The following is a 9,575-nucleotide window of genomic DNA, read 5'->3' on the forward strand; positions in this document are numbered from 1 at the left end:
AAGATGACTAGTTACTTGAATTTAAGCAACATTATTTTTATATTTATAGATTTCTCAGTGAATTTGGTTCTGATCTGTTTTTCAATCACAGCTCTGAATTTAATAACCATTTTCTGAAAGCAATAAAAGAAGCAGCAGGGCATACAGACTGGTTTTCCTGGGTTACTTGCACTGCTATATGACTCAGATTTTCTTTATCAAATCTAGTTTTTATCTTTAAATCAGTTTCTCTCAGTTCCTTCCTTCAGTGGAAATGGCTTATGGCTTTAACTCTTCCTCCAAAACCACCAACTATACACCAGAGTATTATTAGACACGAATCAACGATTTCATTATAGAAATGTGTTAACGGTAGAAATCATTATAAGCAGTATTTGATAGGAGAAAAAAAAGCTTGGTGCAGCACAGACGGAAGCAGGCTGCTGACGGATCTTGTTGTCTGCAGTGTAATAGTGTCATACATCATTGTGTGATGTGTTATTGGTGCTTCTGCCCCGCAGTTTCACAGATACGAAAGACTGATTCCACCTGCACCTCAGAGTTACTGCAGCACCGAGCGGCTGTGGTTGAATATCATGGAAACATGACTTTATTTTTTTATTTTCATTTTTTTTACCTTTTGTGACTCAGTGACACTTTGGTTCTGAGTTAAATGCAAAGACAACTGGTGGATGAGTTATCATAACAGAAGTTCAGTGTCCAGCACCAGCCCTGTGTACTAAACCCTCATTTACATTTTGTCCCAAGGGTCTTACAAGCAAAGGAAGACAATCAAGCATTGGAGGACAGTGACTCAAGTGGCTAACCAGGTATAAGAGTGATTAGAAATGCTAGACACAAGGCTTTTCTTTGTATAACACCATTAATCACTAGAAAGAAGTGCAACAATCAACAAAGTGCTAAAAGGTTAAAGGGGCTCAACTGTCGAGGCGCTCATGGAAAAGCTGTGTTTTCAGGTTCAGGTGTTTTGAATGCACCATGGGAGTCAGCAGGCTGTATGGAGCTGGGCAACCCATTCAACCGTCATGTGGAGCAATGAACAAAAAAAAAAAAAAAAGAGTCTGAATTTCGAATTCGTGACTCAATGCAGGAGGGTGCAATTCGATTTGTCACCTTGAAAGAAAGCATCAAAGCCACCACTGAGAGCCAGTGGAGGAAGATGAACATATCTGTAAATGTCCATTAGGTTTATCAGAATACTTCTTGGTTCAGCTTTGACCTAAACTGCACAGGTGGATTCATCAGGGTGGCTCAGAGGGGCAGAGCCTCCCCTGGACTTTGACTTGGCGTCCAAAATGCCACGTCAAATTATCAATCACTTCTGCTTCACTGAAGGACCGGTGTTTGATCCACAGGTTGGTTTTACTACTGTCTTTGTTTGGATATATAAAACTGTAGAAAAGTCAAGATAGAATAAAAAGATGTGTGCCATGTGCAGCGATAACAACTTTTTCACATCTCATTTGGTGACTTTTAAAACTTTAAAGCTTTAGCCAAAAGCCTTAGAGCGTGTTTGGGCAGACATTAGCTCAGTCCCTTGAAGAGATCAGCAGTATTTCTGCTCTCATCCTGCTCACTGTGGCTGAAGGACTCGAGGCTGACTGTTCAGAGAGTCCACAGAGCAGCAGCAGATTTCTACTTTTGTTACCAACCAATCACTAATTCCCTTTTGTTTGTCTGGGAACTTCTCCTTTGTTTTTATTCCAAATAAAATTACTCACTTTTAATTTCAAAGTTCACAAGAGTTAGTTTATTTTTGTGTCTCACTATTTAAGATATTTCACTTACAAACTCAATATGACTTCAAAACCTTTGTTGTAACTGTTTCTGTAGCCTCTGCTTTCTAACTTTGTCAGGCTTTGTCTTCTTGTCTAGGAGGCTATAATAAATAACAATTATAGTCTAGCAGCTATAATTGATATTTTTTATAATAACTATGTATCAAATGACAGTGTGTAATGTCAGAGGCGTCGCTCGTAGTGATGAACCTCCAGAAAATTATCAGCTACTCTGCAGCTCCTCTCGGCTTTACGGAGCTTTTCGGCTCATTGTTCAGCTGTCCGGCTGCAACTTTACTGTTTCGGTTCATTCTCACAGCTCTCACAGTGTCATTTTCAGCTGCAGCAGGCAGCTGTTCTCAAAGATAAAGCTCTAAGGACCCACTGTACACTACCTGCTCAGCACCAAACAACAACCAGACACAATTAGCTAATGAACATTGTGGAGCATTTAGCAGCTAAAGAGACAGATATTTCCCTCAGGAGTTGGTTGGGATTGAAAACAGAGTTAAAGAGAGTGAATATTGGACTTACATTCTCCAGGTGGACAGAAATGTGACTCCAAATGAGTGATAATGTTGCTCTGTAACTGCTGGATGTGGAAATAGGCAGCTGTTTGCTATCAACATATCAACTTAAAAGGTGATATATCAGTGTTGAGTTTGCAACTTGTTTCTGCCATAAAAAAGTGCCCAAAAAAATTAGTTAATGCAGGGTTAAATGTGCTGTTTTCTGTAAAATGAGAGATAAAAAAAACTGAAGACCTTTTCAATTCCAGTTTTACCTCCCAAAAAGTTTAGATGATCTACATGAACAAAGGTCTTGAACATCTGATAGTGTACCTGCACTGTTCTGAGCTTTGGTGAGTAAAATGAGATAAGAATGATGCCCAAACTTTAAAAAGGTTGTACAAAAAAAGACAGAATAGTCCTTTAATATTTCATAGTAATGTGTAAGTGTTTCCAACTTTTAAAGTCACATGGTTACGCTTCAACTGGAGGATTTCACGCAGTCTCATGTTTCTGACTTTTCTGTGAAAATGTGCAAAAGGGAGGAACGAATCAAAATCTTGAATCATGAAATCATCGATCAGCAGTCCTGCAGGAATGCAGAGCACTTTTCCAGAGAAACTTTTCGGTGTTAATGTTAATTATGAAATGGAGGCTGTGATTCAAATCCATCAGGCTTATGTAACGCTGTGACTTCCTGGGGTCAGGATCCACCTACACTGCAGCTATCTGACAACACACAGCATTTAGACAACTACTTGAGGTGGAAACACATAAATCTCTCCATATATGCACTGACAAGGGTGACTGGATGTTGTATCCATGGCTACCTTCTCACGTAATCTGTATTATTTTTATCACAAAGGCTTTTCTGTTTTTCCTCCTGAGCCTCCTGCTAACATGATATACACAGACTCAGTTCCATATGTGAAGGAACCAAAACCAAACAGGCTCGATAACAGAGAGAGGGTTTTTCATCAGCAGCAGCATGAAAAAAAACTGGAGTCCACGTGACTTTAACTGGCGTACGAGTCAGTGATGCAGTTTCTATTTGCTATCTCTTTGCAGGAGATATGATTGTGAAGTGATTAGGATAGATTAAGATAGACAGATGTAGAGCTGGAGTCTACAGACCTTTTCTATGTAACATAACTTTCTCACTTCCTCTACTTCCTGGAGCTAAATTCAGCCACTGCTCAGCAGGTAATAAAAGTTATGAAGCTTCACGAATGTTAGAAATCTTTTTGCATGCTCTCATCTGTAGTTTTATTTCCTGTCCCTCTTTAATTCTGATCCCTCGCTCAGCTCGCTCATAATTTCCTCGCTGACATCACCAGGTCACATTTAACCAATAGCACAGTGACCCACCTTTATTATCAGTCTATCATACTGCAGCTGTCCTTTTAAATATGTTTTCTCCCTCTCTGCTTTAGTGCCTTCTTGGTGCTGTTTTGCAGATTGTTCAAGACAGTCCTTTGATTCAAAATCTCCCCATGGAGTCCAAGCCCCAAGGACTTTTTCCTAGTTATCAATACCATCTGTATCACAAACAAACCTGATTGAACTGTCGATTAACCGCAATTTCACCACTTCGTCTGTGTGGAGACTGAACAGAGAGGAATGTTTATTGGACAAATGAACATGTTCAGACCATCACTGTTGAAAGGAGGCCACTTAGAGGGAGCTGCAGTCAGTGATTAGAAAACCAAAAGGTGGACCAGAAGATTTCACAGCAATACAACACACAGTCAATCAGAGCAGGGGGGGGGGGGAATTTAAAAAGATCAAACAAGATTATAGGAAAATAATTTAACACAGTGCAGAGAGGAGTAAACTGAAAGACTACAGATGTTCGACATGCTGCATGACGGGAACAGAAAATCATTTAAAAAAACATTTATTATGAAAGTTACTGTGACTTTTCCTGTAAGAACCTTGAGTTATGTCCTGTGGGAGGTTTATCTTGTGTTTGAGCCAGAACAGTTTTAATCAGTCTGAAGATTCGGTCTGTAGCCTCAAATCCCCCAGACTCATTTCACAGGTTTGATCAACATTGTTCTGACTGGATTATTATTATTATTATTATCAGTGGAGTAAACAGCTTCACTGAGCTCACCTTGAACTGTCAATTATTTTAATGTAACCGTGACTAATTCAAATGCGTTCCGTTTAACCACGACCTCAGCTGCTTCCTCGGTTGACAAAGAAGAAATACAGCCTTCGACAGTGGAGGTGAAAGGTCAGGAGAGAATCCATACGAGGCGACGCTGCTCCAGATCGAACATCAATTCCTGTCGCCTGCTTAGGGAGTCTCTCGTCATCCTCAGCACCTCAGCTCCTGCAGCCTGGCTGTCAGCTGATGGATACCCAGGCAGAGGGGTCCCCGCCCTGGGTAGCAGGGTGAAGCTTCCCTCCTGGCCTGGAGCTCTGCTGGTGGTCCCTGACATGCAGTGTAACCTTGTCATTACCTCTGCCCGGGGGGGAGGGGCTGCTCACTGATACTATTAACTTTTCATCAGCAGCTCAGAGGAACTGCTTTCATTTCAAAAACAGCCCATCATGCACCCAGAGGTATACTTACATCTATATAAAAATGTCATTTGTCATTCGAACGCACCGCCAGTCACTCAAACCCACCATCCTCTCAGAAAAAGAAAAATATTCATCTTTGCTGTTGAAGCCCAGAAACCTCAACGCTCACCACAAGTGTGAGAAGAAAATGAATCTGAGCATGAAAGAGTGTACAAGTGGGCTCATGTGTAAGATTCTCACATCAGTATTTCTGCTCAATATTTAAAAGAGTTCTTTAAACACTCCCCACAAACTGATGGTCGGATCAGCTGATGCTTCTTGCGCTCACACGGACCATTAAAGCTGACATTTCACTGTGAGATCACATGTGTGTTTTATGAAAGATGAAAGCAGAAGCACAAACTGATAATAAGGGTAACATTTCCTCACATTTAGGCTTTCATTTATTCAACCATGAAAGGATAGATTCAAAAAAATTTCATGTCTGTCTAAAATGGTGAAAAAGGTTTTCATCGCTGTAATAATTCCTCCTGTTCACACTGACTATTAAAAGATCCTCTTTAAATGTGCTTTCAGTGGAAGTGATGGGGGACCAAATCCACAGTGTGTCCACACCGTCATTTAGTGCAATAATGTATCTAAAAGTTGATGTGAAGCTTATATGAGGCTTCAGCAGTTTGAGTTGGTCATATTAACTGGATATCTGCCAGACAGTATTTACAGTCTTTTTGGCATCAGATTCCCTCTCTGTGTTTCCCTCAGACAGTGTTTCCCTGTTGAGGTGTGGTGAAAGTGTAATAACAAAAAGAGGGACTGGTTGATTTAACTCATTTTTATGGCTGAAGCTTCATATTAGCTTCTTAGAACTTTTAAATACATTTTTGCTCAGAAGGATGACTTTGGATTTCTAACTATTTCTAACAGAAATCTGTGTCACATTTAATAATAGGTTTAATTTTGATCGCCACATGTACTCTCTTTAATTTAATCTTATTCACATATACCGTATTACTTTATATATTTCTTAGAGTTATGTCTTCTGTAACTTTGGCTTTGAAAAACACAATAGAATTATGATTATGGTGCTGTTCCCATCAGCCTGCAGACCAGGAAGAAGATCTGCAGAAGCTGAGCAAACCAAACGATCCAGACTCACCCCAAAAACTACATCCGCTATCAATCCAACAACGGCTACAGGAGGCTTTGGTGTCTTAGTGTGATCTGGTGTTAGTGTGTTTGTGGATTTGATTCTTCTGATCTCCTGCAGGTAAGCAGCAACACATCATCACATCCAGTCTGTTCACTGATTCTCCATCAGGAAAAGTGTGAAATAGCAGGTTGTGATTGTGTGTGTGTGTGTGTGTGTGTGTGTGTGTGTGTGCGTGTGTGTGTGTGTGTGTGGGCGGGCTCTGGCCTTTTCCCCTCCTCTCCCACGTCCTCCAGCTCTGCCGCAGCATTAGCATGCAAACAGCAGCTGCAGCGCTGCACCCCATCGCTCACTTCAAACAGCAGCACAACCCCAGCTCCCACACACACACACACACATACACGAACATATATACATACACACACACAGCGACACATTATGACCACATTGCCCAGTTTATATACTGCAACAGTAGAAGAAATAACACTTTGTACATGTCAATGAGATGTATTCTTTTGACATTCAACCCACGCACAGTAAGTGACACACACACACACACACACACACTGTTAACAACCCACGCAGTGTGAGCACCGCACGCGCACACACAAACACACGCACACGCACACGCACACACACACCTGAGCACACACTGTTGCTATTAACCTGCACACGGTCTGTTTTTCTGCAAAGCCGGTTCAGCTGTTCAGGATGTTTTCTTGTTTCTTCACTTTCTTGGATTTAAACTTGTGCGTCAGGAGGTTACAGAGAGGCTTCAGAGTCTGTTAACCACCAGAGCCAACCTGCTCCTCCTTAAAAATGTATCTACACTAATATGGACAAAAACACATTCACTGGTACGTACTGCTTCCAGGAAATAGCCACAGCCTTGACACTCATACCTCACATTAATACCACATAGTTATCCAGCTTACATGCCATGAAAAAAATGAAAGATGTCAGTGAAAAGCTTTTAAAAGAAACACATAAGGAACTTTTTCCAGAGTCCAGTATGCAAACACACCCACACAAAGCTCAACACAAACACAAACTTACGTGTCGTCTGTAATTATCTTTAAATCTCTAAATTCTAGACCCAACCGGACCGGTAATATAAGACTAGGTCTGACCTGTAATCAAAGGACTCATAGTTGCTGTTTGGGAGTACAGGTGGAGGTTTGGTTTGGTTTCATTAAATCATAAAATAAATAAAACAATACAATGATATGTGCACATTATAGATGTTTTCCATGAAGTGGAACTTTATACAGAGGTGGCACCACGTAGAAAAATGTCATGTCATGTGTCATGTGTGCTTAAATCATGTTCTGATTTTGTAGAGAGATATAAAAGGTCTGTATTAGGACTTTTACTATTGGATAAGTAAAACTGATATTTTACATATGGACTTGTTTGTGTTTAATTGACATAAATAAAGCTTTTCAAATACACAGGAGAAGCAGCAACAGTTTAACCAACTTATTAGGGCATATTTAAAATGTTCACAGTTATAGTTGGCAGCGCTGGTATGTTAAAGACTCTTAAAGACTCAGAAACAGCTTCTACCCAACAGCTATCAGTGAACTGAACTCACACCCCGATTCACTAACAATTTTACCTCAAATGTAATCATAATACACTAATGTGCAATAACTGCATAAGCACTTTAAGTTATATTACATTTTTTTACAGCTACTTACTCATTCCACTTACAGTTTCTTTTAATTTGTGTGCATGTGATTGAATGAACGGATGAGTAGAGCGAATGGGTTACAGTTTTCCTTTTTTAATGAGAAACAGCAAATTTCGTTGTATGTTAACATGCTCTTAACATGCCAGCTTACATCAGCTACCTGTTCACTGCTCATTCAGTCAGTCACATACAGCTCGTTTATAAAGTGTCAATGATTAGTTAAATAATCAAATAAATTGTTCTACAGAAAATTATTTTGACAATCGATTAATCGTTTCAGTAATTTTTTAAGCAAGAATACACTAGTCCCAGTTTTGCTGCTTTTATTTGTCATATCACAAAAAAACTGAATATGTTTTTGACAAACAAAACAGGAAGTTTTTCACTAATCTCTAAAAGATGTGTGTATATATATATATATATATATATATATACATATATATACCTTTATTTGAAAGTAGCTGGCATGGAAACACGGAGAGAGAGAGAGAGAGAGAGAGAGAGAGCGAGAGAGAGAGTGAGAGAGAGTGAGAGATGGGGGGGGGGGGGGGTGACGTCGACTGATTGATTGATTGCATCTCTGTTCTTTTCCACCATATGAACTAATATTTTGTAATCTGGAGCTTCCGATAATCTAAAATTTGAAGAATTTGTAAGGTCTTGATTCTTGGCTGTGCTTTACATTTCCACTGAGCTTTACTAATCACAATATATTGGTAATATGTCCCTTTTATGAACCTTTTTGGCCTTTAAATCAATAAAAGAGCTCCATCAAGAGTAGGAGGGGGGACAGAATAAAGCAAAGACACCAGACGAGCTCTCCAGAGCCAAGCGTGTCCCTCAAGACGGGGCGGTAGAAAAGTCTCCCGCTGCTTGATTCCCTACTTCAGAATCAGAGCATGAAGAGGTGGCAGTGAGGAAACTGGAGGGAGAACAGACTTCCAGTACTAGCTTGGCTACCTCCATTACTCCAATGACCTTAATTATTAACATCATAGTGGTCCATCGATAATCCACAAAGCCAACAGCGACAGAACAAGACTGGTAATAATGGACGCCAGTGAGTGAACCAGGCTCGACAAGAAGAAAAGTGCAACTCATAGCAGCGTTCAGTTTGTTGATCTTAATCATAAAATCCATGGATTAATGTGTGATTGACCTGAGGACTGAGCTCTGCCTCAACACAGATGGTGGTCTCTAATTACACATTCCCAACATTTGGAGGGTTGGTGAGAACGAGAGCAGAGTGCATTAATTAGCAGACAAGAAGCTGCTCTTTTAATGAAATAAGATCCAGAGCGGCAGAGAAAAAAGAGTTCAGTCCGACCGAGTGTTGTTGATGAGTCTTGCTGTATATTTGTGTGTCCATATTGTAGCTTTCAGTGTCTGAGTGCATGTTCTCACATATTGCATAATGACCACATCAGTGTAAATGCTCAGTAATCATCTTTCAGCTGACTTCAGTTGCTGCTAATCACTCTGTTTCCTGGTTTGTCTGCAGGCAACGATGGAGACCAGGAGTCAGAAGCTAGGAATATGGATATGCCATCTTTTCCTTAGATTCACAAAGAAGTGCGTAAATATGGTTGTGTTTCATAAATCTCAATCATTGTGGAGATGATCGAGCATGACTTCCACTCCCACAGGAAGATGTTAAATGAATGTAGACACTTTACTGCTTGTTTGTATATTGATATTTGTGTTTGCTCTACTAGTCTTTAGATAAGTCAGATGTTTTTCCTTTCAAAGAATTCAAGAATATTGTTATTGAAATACAAGTTTTACCAATAAGGACATTACAAAAACCTGCAATAGAATCAGATCTAGCGAGTAAATCAATGATATACATCAAGCATGTGACTTAAGACTTAAGACCACTGAAGAGATGAAAAATAGCAACAGAAAAACATCAGATC

The sequence above is a fragment of the Scomber japonicus genome, chromosome 3 (assembly GCF_027409825.1).
Source record: "Scomber japonicus isolate fScoJap1 chromosome 3, fScoJap1.pri, whole genome shotgun sequence".
NCBI classification, from domain to species: domain Eukaryota; kingdom Metazoa; phylum Chordata; class Actinopteri; order Scombriformes; family Scombridae; genus Scomber; species Scomber japonicus.